General features: G+C 39.5%; 1 pseudogene across 1 annotated transcript; it reads left to right on the top strand.

Moving 5' to 3' along the window:
- The first annotated feature begins 1,714 nt into the window (after positions 1 to 1,714).
- On the top strand, positions 1,715 to 24,165 carry LOC102913397 (sulfotransferase 2A1-like; annotated as a pseudogene). The gene is made up of 6 exons (XR_013051230.1): positions 1,715 to 1,906; positions 2,882 to 3,090; positions 4,751 to 4,877; positions 9,600 to 9,694; positions 19,561 to 19,738; positions 23,953 to 24,165. The product of XR_013051230.1 is annotated as a sulfotransferase 2A1-like (transcript).
- The last annotated feature ends 23 nt before the right edge of the window (positions 24,166 to 24,188 follow it).

The following is a 24,188-nucleotide window of genomic DNA, read 5'->3' on the forward strand; positions in this document are numbered from 1 at the left end:
ACTGATATGGGTACAGAGAGAATACAGAGTGACAGAGAGGAAGGAGAGATAAATACTACCAAGGATGTTTGGACAGACACAGGGAAGTTTACTGTCTCATATTTATCTAAATTCATATATAATATGCATGTATTAACATGTATTTTAAAGATGTTATGAAATTTATAATGATAATACTCCTTCCAAGTGCAATGGACTGTAAGGGAAAACTCCAGCACCATGCATGAGAAACTACCTCTCTAGTTGTTCAGGGTACTCAAAGTGACCTTCAAAACAATACCAAGTATTATTGCCCTTAATTGATTGGCACACAGAACTTAGATTACAACTCTGTTGCCAAAATCACAATACACTTTAGACACAGAATTCGGAAGAATTGAACTTAAGTTGACCTGGAACCTCTTGTATGACAAGTGGCTTTCATAAAGTGAAAAGCTGCAGAGGGAAAAGTGCAATCACTCGGCTTATCCAGGTGTGATATCTGTGAACCTCAACAATAACTTGACTGGCAAGATATCCATGATGATGCAATAGTGGAACATTCATCTTGGGGGTTTCAAGGGTTGTCTAATTGAACTTAAAGCATACTCAACAAGTGGGAAGCCATGTCTGGTACTGTACACATAGACAACCACGTTGACCTGGAACCACATAGATCTAAGAAGTGAACCTGCTACTGCAAGTATCAGAATCCAGTATAGTTTCTATCTGTTTTCTTAATACCTATCTCTTACACACAGATAAATATAATACCCACACTCATCAAAGAAGCTTCTTTTTGCAACATATGGAGACTATTACAAAGTCCCACAACTGGTCAAAATGCACAGAATAATTGAATGCAAGGTGACCAACCACAACTGATAATACATCTGCAATGAGTTCATTCAACCGAAAGGTTGGAAAAAACACAGAAGAGGCGACAGAAAGGCCCAGTGCCTAAGAATCCTAATTGCTAGTACATATACCCTAGACATGACAGGAAAATACACCTATGAACTCTCAACAGTATATTTAGTGAAATGTGCTATCATACCCACACCAGTTGGTATAGAAATAAGGGCAGGGGAAATTCTACATGGTCTTACCTCTAGGTGAGGTCAATAGCTGCTGAAAGAGATTCATCTGCCTCAGTAGGGAAATCCCATGTTGGTTTTCCAATCACAAGTGCTCCACACAGAGTACATTCACATACAAACAGAACTAATTGGACTTAGTAGGTTATATGTACATGTGATCATATACATATAAATATACATATACATAAACTGAAAAGTAAAGAAGAAATCATAAATACGGGAAGGGAATGCGGCACTGGAGGGGGAGAGTGAAGGAGGGAGCCATATAGCACAACTAAGGACTTGAGTTTCTCAAAAATAACCACTACTTTAAAAAAAAGACTTTAATGTGGTAACATTTTGTATGATCTCTGTAAATTTTATGCACATTTGAAACCATTATGAAAGCTGAATTGTATTAGAAAATGTTTTAAATTAAAGCCCATTTTTATGTCCTAGTACTGGTTATTGAGTTTCTGGTTTGGGATCATGAATATTGCAGAATGATCTCTGAATGTGTTCACAATTGCTTAACACAACAACCTTTGACTGATTATTACATTATTTCTTCCTGTAAGTACTTAGACTTACAAGGAACTGTGGAGTGTTAATAATTTCTTTGCCTACACTATAAAGATCACCTCTCAACATTTGCCAGAAGCTGAAAAGGTGGCTAAAGCTGTATCCTAACAGCACCCACAAAGATCTCTTTGACATGTCAGACTATCTTTGGTTTGAAGGGATACCTTTCCCTATTATAGAGTATGAAAAAGAAATAATTGAAGAAATTCACAATAAGTTTGTGTTCAGAGATGAAGACACAGTCATACTGACTTACCCTAAATCAGGTAAGAACTGTTACTGAGAGTGCTCTTGAAGTGTATGAGGAAGGATAAGGCTTTGATCCTCATTCATTTGGGTGATGAGTGGTGTGCTCTATATATCTGATGTTTAAAATGTTTTGTGGGCATGGATTGCTGTTTGTGAGTGCATTTCACTCAGAGAAAGAACACCAGCCTGGTCTGTGTGGGGAGAGGCTCATCTAGGCCATGCAAGCAATGTCAGTAGATCCTAAGGCTCTGGCATTGTTCTGTCTCATGTGGAGGAGAGTGGAAGGGAAAAATGAGGTAAATAAACAGAAGAAACAGCACCAAGGTAAAAGTAATGGATGTAAGAATATGTGGAGGAGAGGACAATGTCAGGTAGAAGAATTACCATGGATCTTTTCCAAAGAGTGAAAACAGTCTCAAAACTCAAGGAACCATAAAGAAGCAGCATGGGCTTTGGGTAGGGTTGTTTGCTGGGTGGCAGGGCGGTGGAATGCATGAAGAAGATTCATACAATGACCCAGAGAAGAGAGCTAGAGAAATACCCAAAAACAAGTGAACATGTAATCATAAATACAGGTGTGTGTGGAAAATGGACAGAAGGGGATTTATTCACTTAATGAGAAGCAGTACTCATACACATATTGCAGCATGGATGCATCTCAATTGCTTTGTATGAAAAGAAAGGAGCTAGTCTCAAGGACAGAGTCCAAAATTACATCCCTGTGAAGTATCTGGGATAGTAGAACTCAAAGAACCAGAATGTAGAATGATGATGGCCCAGGACTTGAGGGGACATTTAGGTGGAGTTAATTGAGTATAGTGAAGCATTAGCAATAAGCCGGATGAATATACATTGTACTTAGAGCATGTGAACATTGTGAACACCACAGGCCTGTGTGCTTGGAAACAGCTGCACTGTAAATTGTACAGGTGTACAATTTTCTACTTGAGGCTTTTTAACAAGTACTGTTGAAATGAGTGTTCCTTCTTCAGGAACTAACTGGCTGATTGAGATTGTCTGCTTGATTCAGACCAAGGGGGATCCCAATTGGATCCAATCTGTGCCTATCTGGGACCGCTCACCCTGGTTGGAGAGTTAAGGAGCATATCCACTATTAATCAATAAGGAAGGACCACGCCTCATCACCTCCCACCTTCCCTTCCATATTTTCCCCAAGTCTTTCTTCAGTTCCAAGGCCAAGGTCAGTGTCCAGTGGTTGAGAAATCTTTGACCAAATGTTCTTTGAACTTCATCTACCTTGATGGGCCCTGGAGCTCTTGATGAAATGTACTCAGATTGTGTAGGTTGTGGGTAGGAACATGAGATTCTCATGCACTAACTAAATGATGCAGATGTGTCTCCTCCTCAGACTTCATCAGAATACCAGAATGTCCAGTACCACATGGTGATCCTGGGCAGATATATGAAAGAATGTGAAATATCAACTAGAGCATTCAGGAACTACACATACAGGTTAAGCAGAGGGCAAACTCTAGTGTGCACTGGACATTACTGTTTTGACATCATCAAACTCAATTAGCTAATTGTGATTCTACATATATATACATGGATATATGTATCCCATGAGCAGTATGTGAATCACCCCAGACAGGGTTGCTCATAGAAGAAGCAGACTGACCAGGCATCAGTGTTCTAATCATGGAGATTGTTCAGCAGTTATGGCTCAGATGTAACCACTGTGTGTTAATGTATCTAGCTGTCCATTGAGATCAGTAGCCACAGGAATCCCCCACACCACAGATAGAGGATTTCCAGAGGGGAACACAGTATGCAGGTTCTGACCTATCACAGTTTCTAGTTTGTAAAAAAGCTTTCGGGCAGTTTCTGCACCATGGAACTTAAAATATTTTATACTTAAAATACAAATACAAATGTAGAATTATTATCTCTCTTAATAATATCACAGTAAAGTTGTGACATATGTATGTGTGTTATGTGGATTTGGAAAAATCTTAGCTGGAGAAATTGTAGTCTAAAGAGTTGAATTCTAGAATAATGTTACACAGAGCATTGGCACAAAATATGAATTTCCTTTTACTAAAATTATTATTTTTAATTAGTTTCTTTTATTGTTTGTGATCATAACATAAATACATACATCATTCCCCCTTCTTCCTCTCTCCAAGGTTTACTCCTTTCTCTCTTTCAAATTTGCAGTCTTCTTTCATTAATTGTTGTTACATCTGTATATGTATCTACTTATTTCTCAATATTTAAATATAATCTGCTCAGTATATAAAATGTTACTTGTATGTATGTTTTCAGGGTTGAGCATTTGGAATTGCATAACCAATTGTTATGCTTTTCCCAGGTAAAGTCTATTTCTCCGACTCTCTGCATTTCTGAGTTCCCTGTAGGTCTTTGTGTTCACTATTGTGCAATGACACACTAGCTTTGAGATCTGCACAATGATTCTCTGAAATTACATTTGGTAGTTAGAGTTGTGGACAACAATTAGGTTTGCATATTGCAGATAGATTTACACAGTACTCACCTCTGAGTATATAAGATGTTCTTTCAGAATGGATGGATTGTTTTTCACACTGTAAGACATTGATCTTTACAAATATGGTATCAGCCTTGGATTTTTGTTATAGTTGTTCTGTTTTTTAACGTGTTAGTGACCTGTATAATTGTGCAGTTACATGTTAGTAAATGAAATAAATTTATAAAAGAGGATTCTCACTATAGATATTTGCACTTATGTAAAGTTTTGTCCAAATAAAAATAAAGTTTTTAGAAACCTCATGGATATCTGATTGACATTTCATATAAATTGTGCAAGTTAAAAGGTTTGGAATGGCTATGTTGACCATCATGTACATGTTTTTCTATTTAAGATAATCTATGTCATCAGAAATCCCAGAGATGTTCTTGTGTCTGGTTATTTTTTCTGGAGTAAGACAAAATTTGTTAAGAATCCAGAGTCAATGACAACTTATTTTGAATGATTCATCAAAGGAAATGGTGAGTGTCCTGTTAAATATAGGACTTGGGGGAGGCTCTGAGACATATTAATGACAAGGAGAGATATAATTCAGGTTGGTCTTGAATTCTATATAGCCAGGGACAATGTTGAAGCTCCGTTCCTAAGGCATCCATTTCTTGAGTTCTAAGACTAAAGCACCTAATACCATGTTCCATCAATTTAATGCTGGTGCTCATTCTCATGATCATGTATTTTATTTAACTTGGTTACATCCCTAGACTTTAGTATATTCTGTAGTCTTCACTTGGCTACATCGTATCTATCTGTAGTCAACCAATATGTGGTTCCAAGTCTCATCACCATTTTGAACCTAATTGTGAAGTCTTTCTGTTTTCACACAACACTACACAACAGACACAGCCACAGCTTGCCCATAACACATCATCCCAACAATGTTTGGAGTATCTGGTCTTTCCAGTATTAAGGTAGGTGTTATAATTGGTGGTATTGAATAAGAAATGCCTCAAATTGACCTTGACATTTGAACACCTGTTTCCCACTTGATGGCACTGTTTCAGAAGATTCATGAGGTACAACCTTGCAGGAGGTACATCACTGAGTGTGGGCTTTGAGATGTTATAAATTCTTTATTAATTAAATTTATTCATGTATTCTGTCTCCTGACCAGTTTCCCCTCCCTCCTTCCCTCCAATCCCCTCCATGCACCACTTTCCCCACCCTACACACCAATCCACTTCTCTGTTTCTGTTTAGAAAGGGGCAGGCCTCAGCATGGGTGTCAACAAAGCATGGCATATCAAGTTCAGGTAGAGCTAATCTCCTTGTATTTAGGCTGGACAAGATAAACCACTATGAGGAATAGGTTCCTAAAAGTCAGCCAAAGAAATAAGGATGGGCCTTGCTTTTGGCACTAGGAGTCCCACAAGCATATCAAGCTACACATGTGTCATGTAGAGGCCCTAGGTTGGTTCCATTGAGGCTTCCTAGCTGTGAGTCCAGAGACTATGAGCTCCTATGAGCCCATGTCATTTGTTTCTGTGGGTACCCTTGTGATGACCTTGAGCCACCTGGCTCATCCAATCTTTCCTCTGTCTCTTCAACAGGATTTCCTGAACTAGGCCCAGTGTGTCTCTCTATCTGGTTTCTTCAGTCACTGGACGAAGACTCTCTGATGACAATGTGGGTAGTTCAGACTACCTACCCACTATTGCTAATAGTCTTAGCTTGAGTCATCCTTGTAGATTCATGGGAGTTTCTCTTATCAGGTTTCTACCTGACCCCAAACGCCCACCATCAAGATGTTTCTTTCATTACTCTCCCACTCCAACCATGCCCCCAACCCAATCTATCATGTTCCCATCCCAGTCAACCCAGGAGATGTCTTCTATTTTACCTTCCCAGGGACATCAGTACATCACCATACACTTTGGGCTCTCCTTGTTACCTAGTCTTTATGGAGTTGTGGATTGTAGCATGGTTATCATTTATTTACAGCTAGTATCCACTCTTGAATGAGTACATACCATGTCTGTTTTTCTGTGTCTGGGATACATTACTCAGGATGTTTTTTTTTCTGGTTCCTCCAGGTGCCTTCAAAATTCCTGATGTAATTTATTTTAACAGCTGAGTAACACTCCTTTGTGGAAATGTACCACATTTTCTTTGTCCATTGTGTGGCTGAGGAGCCCCTAGGTTGTTTCCATGCTCTGGCTATTGTGAATGACCCTGTCATGAACATAGTTGAACAACTGTTCTTATGGAAAGATTGAGCATCCTTTGGGTATATGCCCAATAATAAGGTATCACTGGGTCTTAAGGTAGATTGATTCTCAGTTTTCTGAGAAACCTCCATATTGATTTCCAAAGTGGCTTGTACAAGTTTGCAGTACCACTAGCACTGAAGGAGTACTCCCCTACATCCACATCAAAAAGTTAAGTTCTTAAGTCACTTCCAGATGCTTGCCTCTACTTCCTGGATGTAGTGGAGGAGATGATATCACAGCTTTCTGCTGCTATAGCCCTGCCTGCCACTTGTTACCATTGCCTCTTTTCTCCCATTATTTATTCTTAGCCCTCTAGAATCATAAGCCAAAATTAAGCTCTCTCTGCTTACTTAAGTTGCCTTTGTTCATGATGTTTTACCACAGCAGCAGAAACAAAAACAAATATGCATGTTCCTACCACACAAGTCTGTTGTGGTTTCTCTTAGTCTTTTTTTTATTGGCTTCCCATAATTATCCTGACTGTTCACTGTTTTGTTAAGACACATCTTAACAAATACTGTAAATACTATTTTCTTTATTGTCACAAAAGTATTATAGGCATGGATTCTTAGAACTTTGCATATAGTTTAACTTTTATTGAGTTATAATAATTATATATAATAACAAGTTTCATTATGACATTTTGATACATATGTGCAGGTAATTTTGTTAAATTTAATGGCCCACTATCCTCTCTTCTGCTGTTTCCACTTTTGCTGATCTTTTTCCTCTTCCCAATTAACTCTGCTTTCTACTTCCATGTCCCTTTTCTGCATGTGTGTGTTTGTGACCCAGTGAGGTCCATTGGGGTTGCTTACTGGAGCACAGGGAAGGAGTCATTTATAGGAACATGGGTTTCTCACCACTAACTCCTATACTGAAAAAAATACCTCTCCCTCCACCAGCTACCACTAACTGCCTATAGACTGTGGAAGGAAAGGTGTGTCATGAGCCCTGTCCCCTAACTACACTTGACCGCTCATGAAGGCACAGGAAAGTGGTGGATACTTGGGAGCACTTTCTCTCCCCTTGATAGAGTATTTTAGGGACCAGTCTTATGCAGGTCTTCACAATACTCATGGGATGGATTCAAGTGAATCAATAGTTCAAGACCATCCTTGTCTACATACTAAGACAGAGGCAGGCTTGTTGATATATTCTTTTTAATACCTGCTTCCAAATAAACACTTATCTTTTAAAATGACTTCCAAGACAGAACCACTGTTAATTTCCAGCTACATATATGTCATTAGCTTGTTTTTAGTGCTCTCCCTAAAATGGTTTTGGCTTTTTTGTTTGTTTTCAGACAGGATCTGTTGTATCCCAGATTGGCCACAAATTCTCTATGTACTGGAATATGACATTGAACCTCTGGTCTTCTCTTGTCTTGACATCGCAAGTTTTAGTATTGCAGGTGTATACCATATTTGACTTGGCTTTTAGGTTTTCTTTGATTGTGAATAGGTATGTGTGTTTACAATAGTGTGGCTATAAATGTGTGAATGTGGCAGTTCTTGTGCCAAAACTTGAATGTGGAAGGCAAGCAACAACATCAGGTGTTGAGCCTTAATTTCTACCCTGTTTGAGACAAAATCTCTTTCTTCTTGTTCATCACTGTGTTTGCCAGCTTAGCTGGTCCCAATCTTCTTTCTGGACATTCTCCTGTCTCCACCTTCCATGTCATTGAAGGAGCACTAGGGTAACAAAAAGAAACTGAGTTATCATCTTTGAATGGTTCCTGTGGATTCAAACTCAGGTCCTCACACATGCATGGCAAATGATTTCCTCTGAGTCATCACCTGAACCCAGCTTTAAATCTCTTTAAGTAGCCCAATTCTGTGTTGTATTATGAAGTTTATTTCTCTCTATTACTTCTCTGTAGATCACTTACCCCCAGCTTTCAATCAAATCTTAGATTCCTTGCATTCATGTGTCCTACTGCTCTGACCCTTGCTTAAATCTTTACTTCACTCCTCACTTGATTTAGTTAGTTCTTCAAGTAATCATGAACAATGCAGATATGCAATGACAGCTGAGAAAGAGAAACAATGAACAAACAAATGCCTAACCCAGGAACAATGAAGACACTGTGACTGTTGAGAAAACATCACAATAGCCCTAGGAATGTAAATGAAGCTTTTGGGTCTTGTGCTATTGTTCCCCTGGGGGATGGTGGCAAGTAGGCACAGAGTCAATGATATATCCTCTGGGAGAATGGGGAAAAAAACAAACCCAGTTTATTCAGAAAGAAGCAAGTCTTACACACCCTCCACCCCAGCCTGGGAGAAGGTCACAGTAATATGCATCTGCTTGTGTGAATTGGCTGCCACTCATTGGTCCAGGTGATCCCCAGATCATGTCTCAGCTGCTTTTTCTAAGGCCCTTAAGCAGACCAGGTTGGCTTTTACAAAGTATCTTTTTTTACTGATTTGGGCCAATTTTTCCCTCAAGCCTGTTAGGGATGAGTCATACCACATGGGTGAAGGTGGAATTCTATGCCTGCAAGGTCTCTAGTAGTCTGTGTTTATGATGCCAGGGTATTGAAGAGTCACTATTGAGATGTGGTGGAAGCTTAGAGGTGGATGCCAGGGTGAGGAGATATCCCTTAGAAAGGATTAAGATAGTTCTTTAGACATGATAGCACTATAAAGACCAACTGTAGCCATGCCAAAACCTCTCTGGCTTACTGTATTGGTATGACAGCTTTTCCCCAAAACATGCCTCTTTTGCTAAAGCCCATAAGAAGGATGCCTCCATGAGGCATCAGGGGTAAATCTGTAAGATGATGAATTAATAATGAACTTGATTTAATCAGCTCATTATCTGTATGTATGTGTCCAATGTTACATTGTATATTTTAAATACTAGTTTCATTTTTCTTTGTAAAGCAGTCTGCCATTTGCAGAAAGGAGAAAAATATCAGGAAGACATGACTTTCATTCTTTATAAGCAATGCTTTCCACTTTGATTCCCACAGTGGCATATGGATCATGGTTTGAGCACACCCGTGCCTGGCTATCCATGAGAGAAAGAGACAACTTCCTGCTATTGAGCTATGAAGACATAAAAAAGGTAACTGTCATTCTTACAGCAATCACAGAGCCTCTCACAAACTCACCCAGTGTAGCACCCCATATTTCTCAGTATCCCCATGTCATTTTTAGATTCATAAAGAGTCAATAAAAGTGAAATTATGTCCTAGGTCCTTTATTGACATGCACCTGAAATTTTCTCTGCAGTTGCCTTATCCATCACCCACATCTTTACCTTATCAACCCTGGAGAAGGATGGGGTAGCTCACACTTGTGCTATAGGTTTTGTAATTCTGTCTATGCAACACATTTAGTAACTTTAAAACCCAGTAGTATGTGGGGAATAGGTAAAGCACTTTCATTCCACTGTTGTGCCAAATGTATGCCATCCCCCCTTGATGACAAGAAGAGGGACAATGGCAGGAAATCCATCTGTGAATCCTGGAAGAGCACAGGAGCTGAAGTCACATGAACTGAGTGATACACACATCTGACCAGGAATGTACAAGATGCAGCCAGTCAGGGATGATTGTGTCCTGTGCTCTGCAGTACAGGGGGTTCTGCATGGTGGGCTAGAATACACTGGAGATTTCAAAACTCTTAGTAGAGAATGTCTAAAATGTTTCAACATTAAGTAATGGCATATGTCTAAATAGACTGATAGGCCATATCCTTATCAGATCATTTCAGGTTTCATTTCATTGAAATGCCCCACAGACAGGTAGCAATATGTTCAAGTACTGTGTATGTGTCTAAAATATCTATTATTTTGAAAATTAAAGATATATCTTGGCAAGGCATCACATGACTCCAAAACTAGCACTGGGAGAGAGAGAGAGTTGGAGTCACGGGTTCTAGGTTATCCTTCTTTGTATGGTGGGTTTGAGGTCAACCTTGGCTAAAAGAGACTGATTCATAAGACCATTAATTCAAATAATTTTAAGTTCATTTGTGTATTTTATTTTCATTTAGTTAAAAAATTTCTCCCTCTACTGATGGACACATAATAATGACACCAAGCATATAAGCCCAAAAATATTCACATTTGTTCAGCAACTCAAAAGCTTTAGTAGTGTGGAAGCTAACAGTAAAAGATAACCATCATTTATATATCACAAATAAAAATATCAATCGTACTTTTTACTGAACAAGAAAAAACTTGTGCAGTCTGTCAGAGAAAACACTTACCCATCCTTACAATAGTTCAAAAAATTTACTTAAGGAGAAAAAGAAGTAGTCTTACAGCCATTGTTGAGCTTTCAGAAGTAGATTCTGGTGATGATGAAGGTTACTAAAATCTGTAAATTCGTTGTTTTCATTTTTATTTATCTTATATTTTTTATAATTTAAAACATATTTTAAATTTAAACGTATTTTAATCATATTCTTTCTCTCCCAAAATTTCTTCCAAATTTTCTTCTCCTCCTTACCAACACAACCTTAAATTCCTTCTGAAAAACAAAAAACAATTTCCCCTCAAAGAAAACAAAATAAAACAATAACCAAAAGAAAAAACACTGAACTGCAATGAAATACAACCAAATAAAAGCACACACGTGTGTGCACACACAAACACACACACATACAAACACACACACATACACACACAGAGAGAGAAATAAAACTCTGGAGTCCATTACATGTTGGTCATCTACTGCAGCACATGAAGACTCTCCTGGACTGGTTGATATATCCAATGTCATTTCATTGGAGACAGTGGATTTTCCCTCTGCCAGCAGGTATAAATGGCAGTTCCATTGTTATCCTTTAACCTACTCGCTAGATTTTCATTCATTCATTTTTCAAAAATATTACAAAATGAAGTACAATCTGATGAAATAATATTATTAGCTCAAAATTGGACAAGATAAACCAACAGAATAAAAACAGCACAAGAGAAGGCACAAGCAGAGACCCACATGCTCAAATATCAAGGAAGACCACAAAATCACTAAACTGTAGACCCTAACATATAAGCAGAGGATTGGTGGAGACTGGTGTGTCACTATGCATTCTTCTCCAGTCTGTGGAGTTTTCTTATGTTGATGTGGATGGTCATGTTTTCTTAGTGTCCTCCCTCTTCTCTGCCTCTAACTCCCCTTTCCTTCTTCTGAAGAGTTGTCTATGCTCCAAAGTGAGAGATTTGGTGGAGACATACCACTTAGAAATGATTTTCAAAAGTATCTCAAACTCTGTGTATGCTCTGTCTGTGGATCTCTATTTTTCTTCCCAACTGCTTTGGGAGAAATCTACTCTGATGCCGGCAGTACAAGGCACTAATCTGAGCACAGCAGAACACCATGGAGTCACTTTGTCACTAAGTTTTCAGACCAAGATGATTTGATTTTACCCTAGGTCCCCAGGCTATCTAGTCTCTGGTCAACAAAGCAGTGTCAGCTATGTGTTCCATCTCATAGAGTAGGCCTTAAGTAAAATCAAGCATTTCTTGGCTACTCTCCTGAGTTTTGTGGCATCATTGCCTTAGCATATCTTGCAGGTAAGACTATATAATTGGAAGTTTCCTGTCCCAACTACCTGGTCAAAAATAACCAACTCAGAGGCTGAATGTGATCTATAATTACACAGCTGATAGCTCTGGCTTGTTACTAGATAATTCTTAACTTTAAAATAAACCACTTCTATTCATCTATGTATTGTCAAGTGCCTCATGGATTTACGTGTCTTCTAACATGTCTTGCTTCCTGATCAGCTAGCTGGGAGCACTCCTGAATCTGTTCTCCTTCTTCCCATCATTCTCAATTTGGTTTTACTGCCTAACTTCCTGCCCAGCTCCTGGTCTGTCAGCTCTTTATTAACCAATATGAGTAATACATATTGATAGTGTAGAAGGGATTGTTACCGAGAATTTTCCCCATTTTGTCTAATTAAAAAAAAAAAAGGTTTTCGGACTTCCCTTCTGGACCAGAGGTGAGTGCCTGGGTCCAGCCCGGACCCCATCCCTGGCCACCAGCCACCCCGGGAGGACCTGCCCAACTTGGCACCAGGTTCTGGCCACCGGGCAGTTCCCCTTCTAGCCCCACCGGGAGGGATCCCCTTTTCCAAGCCCCCGGCAGCCCCTGCAGTCTCTGCGCCCTGCCCCCACGCCCATCTGCCCGAGACCCCAGCCACTTCCTGAGACTAAGAGACCGGCCCCCAGCTCCCAGCCTGCCCCCGACAACTTCCCTTCTGGACCAGAGGTGAGTGCCTGGGTCCAGCCCGGACCCCATCCCTGGACACCAGCCACCCCGGGAGGACCTGCCCAACTTGGCACCAGGTTCTGGCCACCGGGCAGCTCCCCTTCTAGCCCCACTGGGAGGGATCCCCTTTTCCAAGCCCCCGGCAGCCCCTGCAGTCTCCGCGCCCTGCCCCCACGCCCATCTGCCCAAGACCCCAGCCACTTCCTGAGACTTATAGACCGGCCCCCAGCTCCCAGCCTGCCCCCGACGACTTCCTTTCTGGACCAGAGGTGAGTACCCGGTCCAACCCGGACCCCATCCCTGGGCACCAGCCACCCCTGAGAGGCCTGCCCAGCTTGGTGCCAGGTTCTGGCCACCGGGCAGCTCCCCTTCTAGCCCCACCGGGAGGGATCCCCTTTTCCAAGCCCCTGGCATCCCCTGCAGTCTCTGTGCCCTGCCCCCATGCCCATCTGCCCAAGACCCCAGCCACTTCCTGAGGCTTAGAGACCGGCCCCCAGCTCCCAGCCTGCCCCTGACGACTTCCCTTCTGGACCAGAGGTGAGTGCCTGGGTCCAGCCCGGACCCCATCCCTGGCCACCAGCCACCCCGGGAGGACCTGCTCAACTTGGCACCAGGTTCTGGCCACCGGGCAGTTCCCCTTCTAGCCCCACCAGGAGGGATCCCCTTTTCCAAGCCCCCGGCAGCCCCTGCAGTCTCCGCGCCCTGCCCCCACGCCCATCTGCCCAAGACCCCAGCCACTTCCTGAGACTTAGAGACCGGCCCCCAGCTCCCAGCCTGTCCCCGACTGCCATTCTGGACCAGAGCTTGCCCCTGACTTCCCTTCTGGACCAAAGAGTTGGACAAGAGAACTCCCTTTTGGACAAGAGAGAGAGTCTTCCTGAGTCTGTCAGCTCTTTGTGAAACAAGTACACTGATAAGACCAAGAAGAAACCACAAGGAGATGGGCAGACGTCAAAGCAGAAGTACATACAGCAAAACGAAGAGCAATATAGCATCACCAGAACCTAGCTCGCCTCCAACATCTAGACCTGAACACCAAAAATTGGAAGAAGCAGAAGAAAGTAGCCTTATGAGTAACTTCATGAAGAAGGTAGAGGCTTGTGTAGAGGAAAAGACAAGAAAATTGGAAGAATGCTGTAAACAACTAGAGGAAAGGGCAAACAAATTAGAAGAAAACAATAAAGCCCTCCAAGAAAACAATAAAGTCCTGGAAGAAAACATTAAAATCCTGGAAGAAAACAATAAAGCACTGAAAGAAAATCATGAAAAAGCAATGAAACAAACAAAGGAAACAGTCCAAGAACTGAAAAGGGAAATTGAAAAAATAAAAAAGACACAAACAGAGGGAATGCTGGAAATAGAAAACCTGAGTAAAAGATCAGGAACTTCGGATGCAAGTATAACCAACAGAATGCAAGAGATGGAAGAGAGGATTTCTGGCATTGAAGATACAGTAGAAGAAATAGTTCCATCAGTCGAAGGAAACACTAAAGCCAACAAAGTCATGAACCAAAATGTCCAAGAAATCTGGGACACCATAAAAAGACCAAACCTACGAATTATAGGGATAGAAGAAGGTGAAGAATACCAACTCAAAGGCACAGAAAATATATTCAACAAAATTATAGAAGAAAACTTTCCCAACTTAAAGAAGGAAATGCCTATGAAGATACAAGAAGCCCATAGAACACCAAACAGACTAGACCCCCCCCCAAAAAAAAGTCCCCTCGACACATAATAATTAAACAACTAAATGTACAGAATAAAGAAAGAATATTAAGAGCAGCCAAGGAAAAAGGCCAAGTGACCTATAAAGGTAAACCCATCAGAATAACACCCGATTTCTCAATGGAGACTTTGAAAGCCAGAAGGACCTGGACAGATGTAATGCAGACACTAAGAGACCATGGATGTCAGCCCAGATTAATATACCCAGCAAAACTTTCAATCATCATAGAAGGAAGGAACAAGACATTCGAAGACAAAGCCAGATTTAAACAATACCTATCCACAAACCCAGCCCTACAGAAAGCACTAGAAGGAAAATTCCAACCGAGGGAAGTCAGATACACACTTGAAAACACAGGCAATAGATAAAGCCACAACAGTAAACCCCAAAGAAGAGAAGTACACACACACTACCACCAAAAATAACAGGGATGAAGAATCACTGGTCATTAATATCCCTTAATATCAACGGACTTAATTCACCTATAAAAAAACATAGACTTACAGAATGGATACCAAAGCAGGACCCATCTTTCTGCTGCATACAAGAAACACATCTCAAATTCAAAGGTAGACACTACCTAAGAATAAAAGGCTGGGAAAAGACTTTTCAATCAAATGGTCTTAAGAAACAAGCAGGGGTAGCCATCCTGATATCCAACAAAATAGACTTCAAACTAAAATCAATCAAAAGAGATCAAGAAGGACATTACATCCTCGTCACAGGAAAGATCGACCAAGATGAAGTTTCAATTCTGAACATATATGCCCCAAACACAAGGGCACCCACATATGTAAAAGAAACAATACTAAAGCTTAAACCACATATAAAACCCCACACATTAATAGTGGGAGATCTCAACACCCCACTTTCACCACTGGACAGATCTCCCAAATCGAAACTTAACAGAGAAATAAAGGACTTAACCGATGTCATGCCCCAATTGGACCTAATAGATATCTACAGAACATTTCATCCTAACAAGAAAGAATATACTTTCTTCTCAGCACCCCATGGAACTTTCTCTAAAATCGACCACATACTTGGCCACAAAGCAAATCTCAACAGATACAAAACAATCAGAATAACCTCCTGTGTTCTATCAGATCACCATGGTTTAAAGCTAGATTTCAACAACAACAAAAACTACAGAAAACCTACAACCTCATGGAAACTGAATAATGCTCAACTGAATCACCAATGGGTTAAGGAAGAAATAAAGAAAGAAATTAAAGACTTCCTAGAGATCAATGAAAATGAAGACACCACATACCCAAACTTATGGGACACTATGAAAGCAGTGTTAAGAGGGAAATTCATAGCACTAAATGCCCACATAAAGAAGTTGGAGAAATCGCACACTAGTGAATTAACAGCACATCTGAAAGCTCTAGAACAAGAAGAAGCAAAGTCTCCCAGGAAGAATAGACGCCAGGAAATTATCAAAGTGAGAGGTGAAATTAATAAAATAGAAACTAAGAGAATAATACAAAAAATTAATGAAACAAAGAGTTGGTTCTTTGAGAAAATCATCAAGATAGACAAGCCCTTATCCAAACTAACCAAAAGACAGAGAGAGAGAATCCAAATCAACAAAATCAGAAATGAAAAGGGGGACATAACAACAGACATTGAGGCATTGAGGAAATCCAGAGAATTATAAGGTCATATTTCAAAAACCTCTACTCCACAAAACTGGAAAACCTAAAAGAAATGGACATTTTTCTGGATAGATACCACATACCTAAGTTTAATCAAGACCAGATAAACTATTTAAATAGTCCAATAACCCCTAAGGAAATAGAAACAGTCATTAAAGGTCTCCCAACCAAAAAAAAGCCCAGGACCAGATGGTTTCAGCGCAGAATTCTACCAGATCTTCAAAGAGGAGTTAATACCAATACTCTCTAAATTGTTCCACATAATAGAAACAGAAGGAACATTACCAAACTCCTTCTATGAGGCTACAATTACCCTGATTCCTAAACCAAACAAGGATGCAACAAAGAAAGAGAACTACAGACCGATCTCCCTCATGAACATTGATGCAAAAATACTCAATAAAATACTGGCAAACAGACTCCAAGAACACATCAGAACAATTATCCACCATGATCAAGTAGGCTTTATCCCAGGGATGCAAGGGTGGTTCAACATACGAAAGTCCATCAATGTAATACACCATATAAACAAACTCAAAGAAAAAAACCACATGATCATCTCACTAGATGCAGAAAAGGCATTTGACAAAATCCAACACCCCTTCATGATAAAAGTCTTGGAGCGATCAGGAATACAAGGAACATACCTAAACATAATAAAGGCAATATATAGCAAACCAACAGCCAACATCAAATTAAATGGAGAGAAACTCAAAGCAATTCCACTAAAATAAGGAACGAGACAAGGCTGTCCACTCTCCCCATATTTATTCAATATAGTACTTGAAGTTCTAGCCAGAGCAATAAGACAACATAAGGAGATTAAGGGGATTCAAATTGGAAAGGAAGAAGTCAAGCTTTCCCTATTTGCAGACGACATGATAGTATACTTGAGTGACCCCAAAGATTCCACCCAGGAATTGATAAAGCTTATAAACACCTTCAGCAACATAGCAGGATACAAGATCAACTCAAAAAAATCAGTAGCCCTCCTATATACAATGGACAAAGAAGCTGAGAAGGCAATTAGAGATACATCACCCTTTACAATAGCCAAAAATGACATAAAATACCTTGGGGTAACACTAACCAAGCAAGTGAAGGACCTACATGACAAGAACTTTAAGTCCTTGAAAAAAGAAATTGAAGAAGATCTCAGAAAATGGAAAGATCTCCCATGCTCATGGATAGGCAGGGTTAACATAGTAAAAATGGCAATCTTACCAAAAGCAATTTACAGATTCAATGCAATCCCCATCAAAATACCAACACAATTCTTCACAGATCTGGAAAGAACAATACTCAACTTCATATGGAAAAACAAAAAACCCAGGATAGCTAAAAGAAACCTGTACAATAAAACAACTTCTGGAGGCATTACAATCCCCGACTTCAAGCTCTACTATAGAGCTACAGTAATAAAAACAGCCTGGTATTGGCATAAAAACCGACAGGTGGACCAATGGAATCGAATTGAAGACCCTGACATTAACCCACACACCTATGGACATATAATTTTTGACAAAGAAGCCAAAAGTGTACAATGGAAAAAAGAAAGCATCTTCAACAAATGGTGCTGGCATAACTGGATATCAGCGTGTAGAAGGCTGCAAATAGATCCATATCTGTCACCGTGCACAAAACTTAAGTCCAAGTGGATCAAAGACCTCAACATAAATCCAGCTACTCTGAACCTGCTAGAAGAGAAAGTAGGAAATAGTCTTGAACGCCTTGGCATAGGAGATCACTTCCTAAATATAACACCAGTAGCGCAGACACTGAGACAATCAATCAATCAATGGGACCTCTTGAAACTGAGAAGCTTTTGTAGAGCAAAGGAATTACAGGACTGAAGTTAGAAGATCTGTGGAATCCATTTTATGTTGGGGGAATTGCTACAGATTTTCTGTGGCATAACTGGGCATGAGACTGGGGAATTGGATCTGGAGGAGCACAGTGAAAGGTAAAAATCTGTAGTCAGCCTACATGCTTCCCAGGCAAGAGTCAAAAATAATTTTTAATGTAAAATATTAAGGAGCATCAAAAACAGGAAATTGGATTATTCAAAAGGAATTGGATCTCTTAATGGTATCATCCAGGAACATAAAGTTTCTACATAAGTAGCAATATAAAAGACTCTTTTGTCTTTTGTAAAATCTTTTACTTTCTCTTCATAAAATTCAGTATTTCCCAGGAAGCTTCCTTACTAAGATGTCTTTGTTGCATGGTAGTGCAGCTTCCCATATGTTTTCTGTCCAACCATTCCACACATTTTTTCTGTTATTGCCATGGTTGTTTACCTTCCCATGAGATATTAACTAAGTCTGTGATAAAATATATAATAAAAGTTTTGAGACAGTAATAACTTTAGACCCCCAATAAAAGTGCCCCAGCCCAGAAATGTGCCCCAGCCAGCGGGATCTTCAGCAGAGACCCTAGAAGGGGGAATGGCAAATGAAAGGGACAAGAAACACAAAGAATTGACAGAAGGACAGTATTCTGATCAAGATGAAAAATTTTATTTTTCTTAGGTATGTTTTATAGCAAGCAGACCAGGAAACTTTCTTTGGGAGAAGATCAGGGGACTGTTGAGTTGCCAAACAACCCAACCAAGCAACCTAACCACAAAACATTGTTACTTGTGGTTACTGTAGCAGAAAGATAAGGAAATGTTAAGTTATTTTCTAATAACGCAGGACTTGTCCAAGCATGTCAAAAGATTCTGGTTAGTGGCTCAATACTGGACAGCAGAAACTTAACTCAGGCAGGCAATATGGCATGGCTCTAACAATTGTCCTCAGCAGAAAAGGGATTGAATTCAAAGCAAAATACAAGATTGTGCGGTCTTGTGACTATTTCTTAGTATTAACCCAGTTGTGGTAGCTCACAACTGTAATTCCAGAATATGGGTATCTGAAGCAGTAAGACTGTGAATGTGATGCCCTTCTGAGTTACAGCATGAGGTAAAACTTGAAACAAACTAATATTTCCCAGAAGTACCTCCAAGTAATAATTATTGATATCAGTCTTCTGAAATTTAAAACTATTATTCGCATTTACCCATAAGGTGCTGTTTTAAATGGTGTAAACATAAACCTCTCTAAATTCTTTGTGCACATATTCTTCTTTCCTGTGGATCATTGTCTAGAATTATTTCTATAAGTCTCTTTGAACATCACAGGGCAGGTTGGGTACAGTGGAGCACACCTTTAATGCCAGCACTTCCTCTTTTCATCCTCCATCCATAGGTCCCATCTCTGCAACTGCTCTCTCAGTGCTTTCTCTTGATAACCTTCATTTTTGTTTCTTCTTCTTTTAGGACACAAAAAGCACCATAAAGAAGATTTGTGACTTCCTAGGAAAAAAATTAGAGCCAGATGAGCTGGATATGGTCTTCAAGTACAGTTCCTTCCAAGCCATGAAGGAAAATAAAATGTCCAATTACAGTCTCATTACAGAAGATATGGCTCCTAATGGTTTGGACCTCTTGAGAAAAGGTGAAGAAGCTTTTGAGCTTTAAATGATGTCAGGACATGTGGAGGGCATGTTGTTCCTGTGAGACTCTAGGAAAGAGAGGGAATGGTTCAGAAGTCATTGCTCATACATGATAGTTTCTCACAGACCTTACAGAAGATTCATTCCATGGTGATGATGTGGGCTTCAGTAGCTCGGAAAAAATTGATTTGTTTGGGAGAGGATGCTGGGATTGCAGATGGCTGTGTCCAATAACCTCAATGGAAAACAACAGGGTAGACGTGTTGCAATGAGGCTTAGTAAGGCTCCCTGTATCATAGAAATCTAAAGAAAACACGTAGTGCATGAAACCAAAGATATATTTGCAATGATAATCACAGAAAACACTTCCATTCATGGCTGGAAAAGATGTTGAATATGCCAAGATTGCTATCCCACACCAGGCGGAGTATAGACCCAATAAAGACTAAGAAAATTATTCACCAGAGTGACACCTGATGGTATTTACCAACCTAAATTTGGATTGCTTCAGGCTCAGGGCTACTCAGTTTGTTCTGAATGCCTCTCCAGGAATGGGAATATCCATCTTCTCTATGTCTGTGCTACCTCTCTATGCTGGGAGCAGATTGTGGTGTAGTTCCATAGCTGTAGAGTTGAGGAGCCACTGTATAAAAAAGAACCAGACCTGGAATGTCACCTTTTCCTATTAGCAGATAATTGGTAAGATGGGACTTGGCATTGAAGAAGGAATGAATCAGATGTCAGGTCTTTGGGGATAAGTAAAGAAAATGGATATAGACTCAGCAAGTGGAGAGTTAATGGTTATGGGTTTAATTTTCTTCTTTCAATAATTTGTATGCTTCAGCCTTAACCTGCAACCCTTCTTCACCCTAGATTGTAAGGATCAGGTCATAGAATATGAAGACATCAGGAGTATACAGACTGAGAATTAAGTTAAAGTGGTTAGCAGATTGCATTTAATTCAATACTCCTGGTGTCCTCACAAATGGAAGTTTGGGCTCAGATTTGAGCACATATACATGTCACTTCAAGAATATCATTGTCTATACACTATGGACTAAGACCTCTGGAGAATCCACTGCTGTTGACAGATAACCTCAGACTGCTGTGCTCCAGACTCTGCGGAGACAGAGTTGTCTGTACTAGAAGTGAAAGTCCCACATAAGAAGAGAATTGGCCCATTCATGGATTTCCTGTAATGAATCAGAATTTGGCAGAAGTAAAACAGTATGAATACATAAAAAGCTTCAATGAAATTCCAAAAGGAATGAAAGGTCTTGTTTAATAGGGAAAGGCTATGGAAACTAACAAGTAAAAGTTTGGTCAATAGAGCAGATGTAATAGAATAAGGATACAATTCCATGAAGACAACTGTCATTTCTTCTTTTCCATGTAAACTCTTCGAGGATGAGACCACAGTGAGATTTTAGTTAATTTTCACCAAAATATTGTATTTTTCATGTATCATATATGGTGATTCTCTCATAAAACTTGATCTTTCACCATAATTCTTTGTAATTTATCATAGTGATTATATATGACATCTGTTTCTTCTGCATTTAAAGACAACATTTACTCTGGGGAATTATTTTTCTTTTACTCACACTCATTATAATCCATGAGTCCACTGGAAACCAGGTCATTGAAGGAGGAGACCAACATCATTACCTGCCCAGCCCTGATTCATGACTTCTTTGTAGAGGATGCTGAGAGAGATATCTGGGAAATACTTTTCAAAGAATATGATGCATGAGGATAATGTTGGTCTTTTCAATTCCTATATCATATTGGTTCCTTTTTTTAGAATTGTGAAGGGAAGAACAGGTCAAAGATTAATACTAAAATGAATTTAAATACTTACCAGTAGATACTTAATACCCGAAACCATAATGCATGAACAGCTTTGCTAACTGTTAGACTGGTCTTGAGCAGGAAGAATTCTCTAGACCTATTTTCACTGTCCTTTAGTTGCTCTTCTCAGGACCCAAGACAAATACCTTTTTATAACCTCTGGAGAGCTACTCTAAAGAGCGACTTTTTACCTGGGAGACTCAATCATCTGGCTAGGTGGAATGAATCTGGTATTAAGCTTTAAGCAATAATTATCTACAAACAATTTTAATCATTATGATTCTATATTTAGATACTGCAGGAAATACAGATTGGAAAGATGGTCATTCTCATGTATCCACTGTTTAGTTGACAGAACTTTTATAAAGACATTGTCACAATGAAGACATGAAGAAGGAAAGGTCTTCAGACAAACTTCAAAGGTTTTGGACCTCAATACTTCACAATGGATGTTTCCTAAATAGAATGCTTGAGCCATGAATCATTTTCCCTGGTGTCCATAGAAGGCATTAATCTGCGACAAAGTGGGATAAAGACCTAGAGATAAGCCCACTATCTGCAGGGTAGTAAAAAGACAGGGAAGGTCTGGACAACAACTATTTTGTGAGACCTGCCTCTTCCAGGATTTTGAGGAAGTTCCTTTCCAACAAGAGTTAAGCCACAATGATTTAGAGTTATCCTGTCCTCTGATACACCAGAGTTTGAGAAGATTTTTAGAAAGAATGAATGAAGAGAAATATATGCTTGTAAGGGCCACAGGATTTTGACAGAATTTGACTTACAACTTCATGTGTGTACCTGAAAATACATGCATCTCTCATATGGACTGATTCAAAACAAGTGGGCAGCTATATTGAATTTACTGAGACTCTGTTAGCTCAGCATCCAGTCTGGCTTATCAAGAGCCAGGTGTACCCTGGGAAACAATAGAGAAATTTGTTCTAATAATGAAGATATAAGAAAGCTGAGAGTAACAATGGAAACTTACAAGTTAACTTCTTAAAAGATGACACTCTTACAGTAATATCAATTAATGGCATATTGTTTGAATATGGTGTATCAATACTTACAACTTAATTCTGAATATGTTATATTTTATTTAGTAATATCACTGGGAATATAAAGTTAACTTATATGAAACATAGGGATAAAATGTGATAAGGAAAAGAAGATATCTACAGTCAGTCTTTTTGGCTTCAAGTCTACATACATCACTACCTTGCTGGGTGACATCTCAAGGACTAATTTTTTCTCATCAGCAAAATGGAAACAAGGCCAGTATTTTCTTCACTCATTCATGAATGCTTTCAAAAATTCCACAGAGCATATACTGTGTGTCTGATATGATTTGATGAATGAATCCTTTGCTGATGAAAGAAACATTTTGCTTTTTAAATATATTAGATACATATTTCAGGCATCTTTACCAAAAGGAAATTCATCAATGTGTCACATTGATGAAATAAAATACAACAAGGATGTGGCCTGCAGAGTTCTACATGGAAGGAAAATTGGAAAAGGTGGTCACATGGGCATAAAATAGGAAACAAAAGAAAAAAGTGAGTATATGGAAGGCATCAGCAATCTAGAAAGAAGGAACACACAATTCAATGAAAGCAGTTACACAGTTTGCCATCTCTAATGTCAAACCTAAAGACATACAGGAATGGAGTGATGAGAACCAAAGTCTGGTAAAAAGATATGGTAAAAAGATCAGGTAGGTCTTGATGCATTAACAGACACCATGCTGATTGAAAACAGAAATCTTGGGATGTTCTCAGTTGGCAGTTATCTGGGTCTTCTGCACCTGATGTTCGCATGCAGCTCACAACAGTGTGCATTTCTAGCTCAAGGGAATCTGATGCATCAAATCTCTGCAGGAAGCTGCATTCATGTGTACCTACACACATATAATTAAACTTAATTTTAAAAGATCTTTTAAAAGTTGCTTGCATGTTTTGCAGAACCTTTACAAGTAACCACTAAAATTTAAAAAGAAGAATTGAAACCTCTTTGGATAATTAAGATTAGAAATTCTGTTGGATTGGACAGTGTGATGGAAGCAGGTGTAGTGGGAAGCAGGAATAATCTGAACATCTAAAAAGTAGAGCTAGTATGGAATCTATTAGAGGGTGTAGGTGATGTGATGAGATAGGAGAAGAGGAGACATTATTGCCACAGAGGTAGAAGTCTGATGTATAATTTTTCAAGGTGTAAGATGTGTTCTCCAGGAAGTCACTGGTACTTCCCCTTTATTAACCATGTGGTCCTTGTCAAATGGATGGTAAGAGCTTGTGAAGGAAGGACTGAGAGCAGTGTTGAGATCATCATTAACGTATCTATGTGTATGCTTCACATTTTCTAGGCACGACTGGGGACTGGAAGAATCACTTTACAGTAGCACAAGCTGAAGCCTTTGATAAAGTATTCCAGGAGAAAATGGCCGGTTTCCCTCTAGGGCTGTTTCTATGGGAATAAATTCTTGAAACTGTATATATAGATGGAGAGTGGGGTTTATTTTCCTGTTCTTGTATATGTGAATAACTGGATGTTGTCACAGAATAAATCCTGATACTGATTTGGAGTTGGTTTTTATTTTTT

The sequence above is a fragment of the Peromyscus maniculatus genome, chromosome 1 (genome assembly GCF_049852395.1).
Source record: "Peromyscus maniculatus bairdii isolate BWxNUB_F1_BW_parent chromosome 1, HU_Pman_BW_mat_3.1, whole genome shotgun sequence".
In the NCBI taxonomy this organism is placed as follows: domain Eukaryota; kingdom Metazoa; phylum Chordata; class Mammalia; order Rodentia; family Cricetidae; genus Peromyscus; species Peromyscus maniculatus.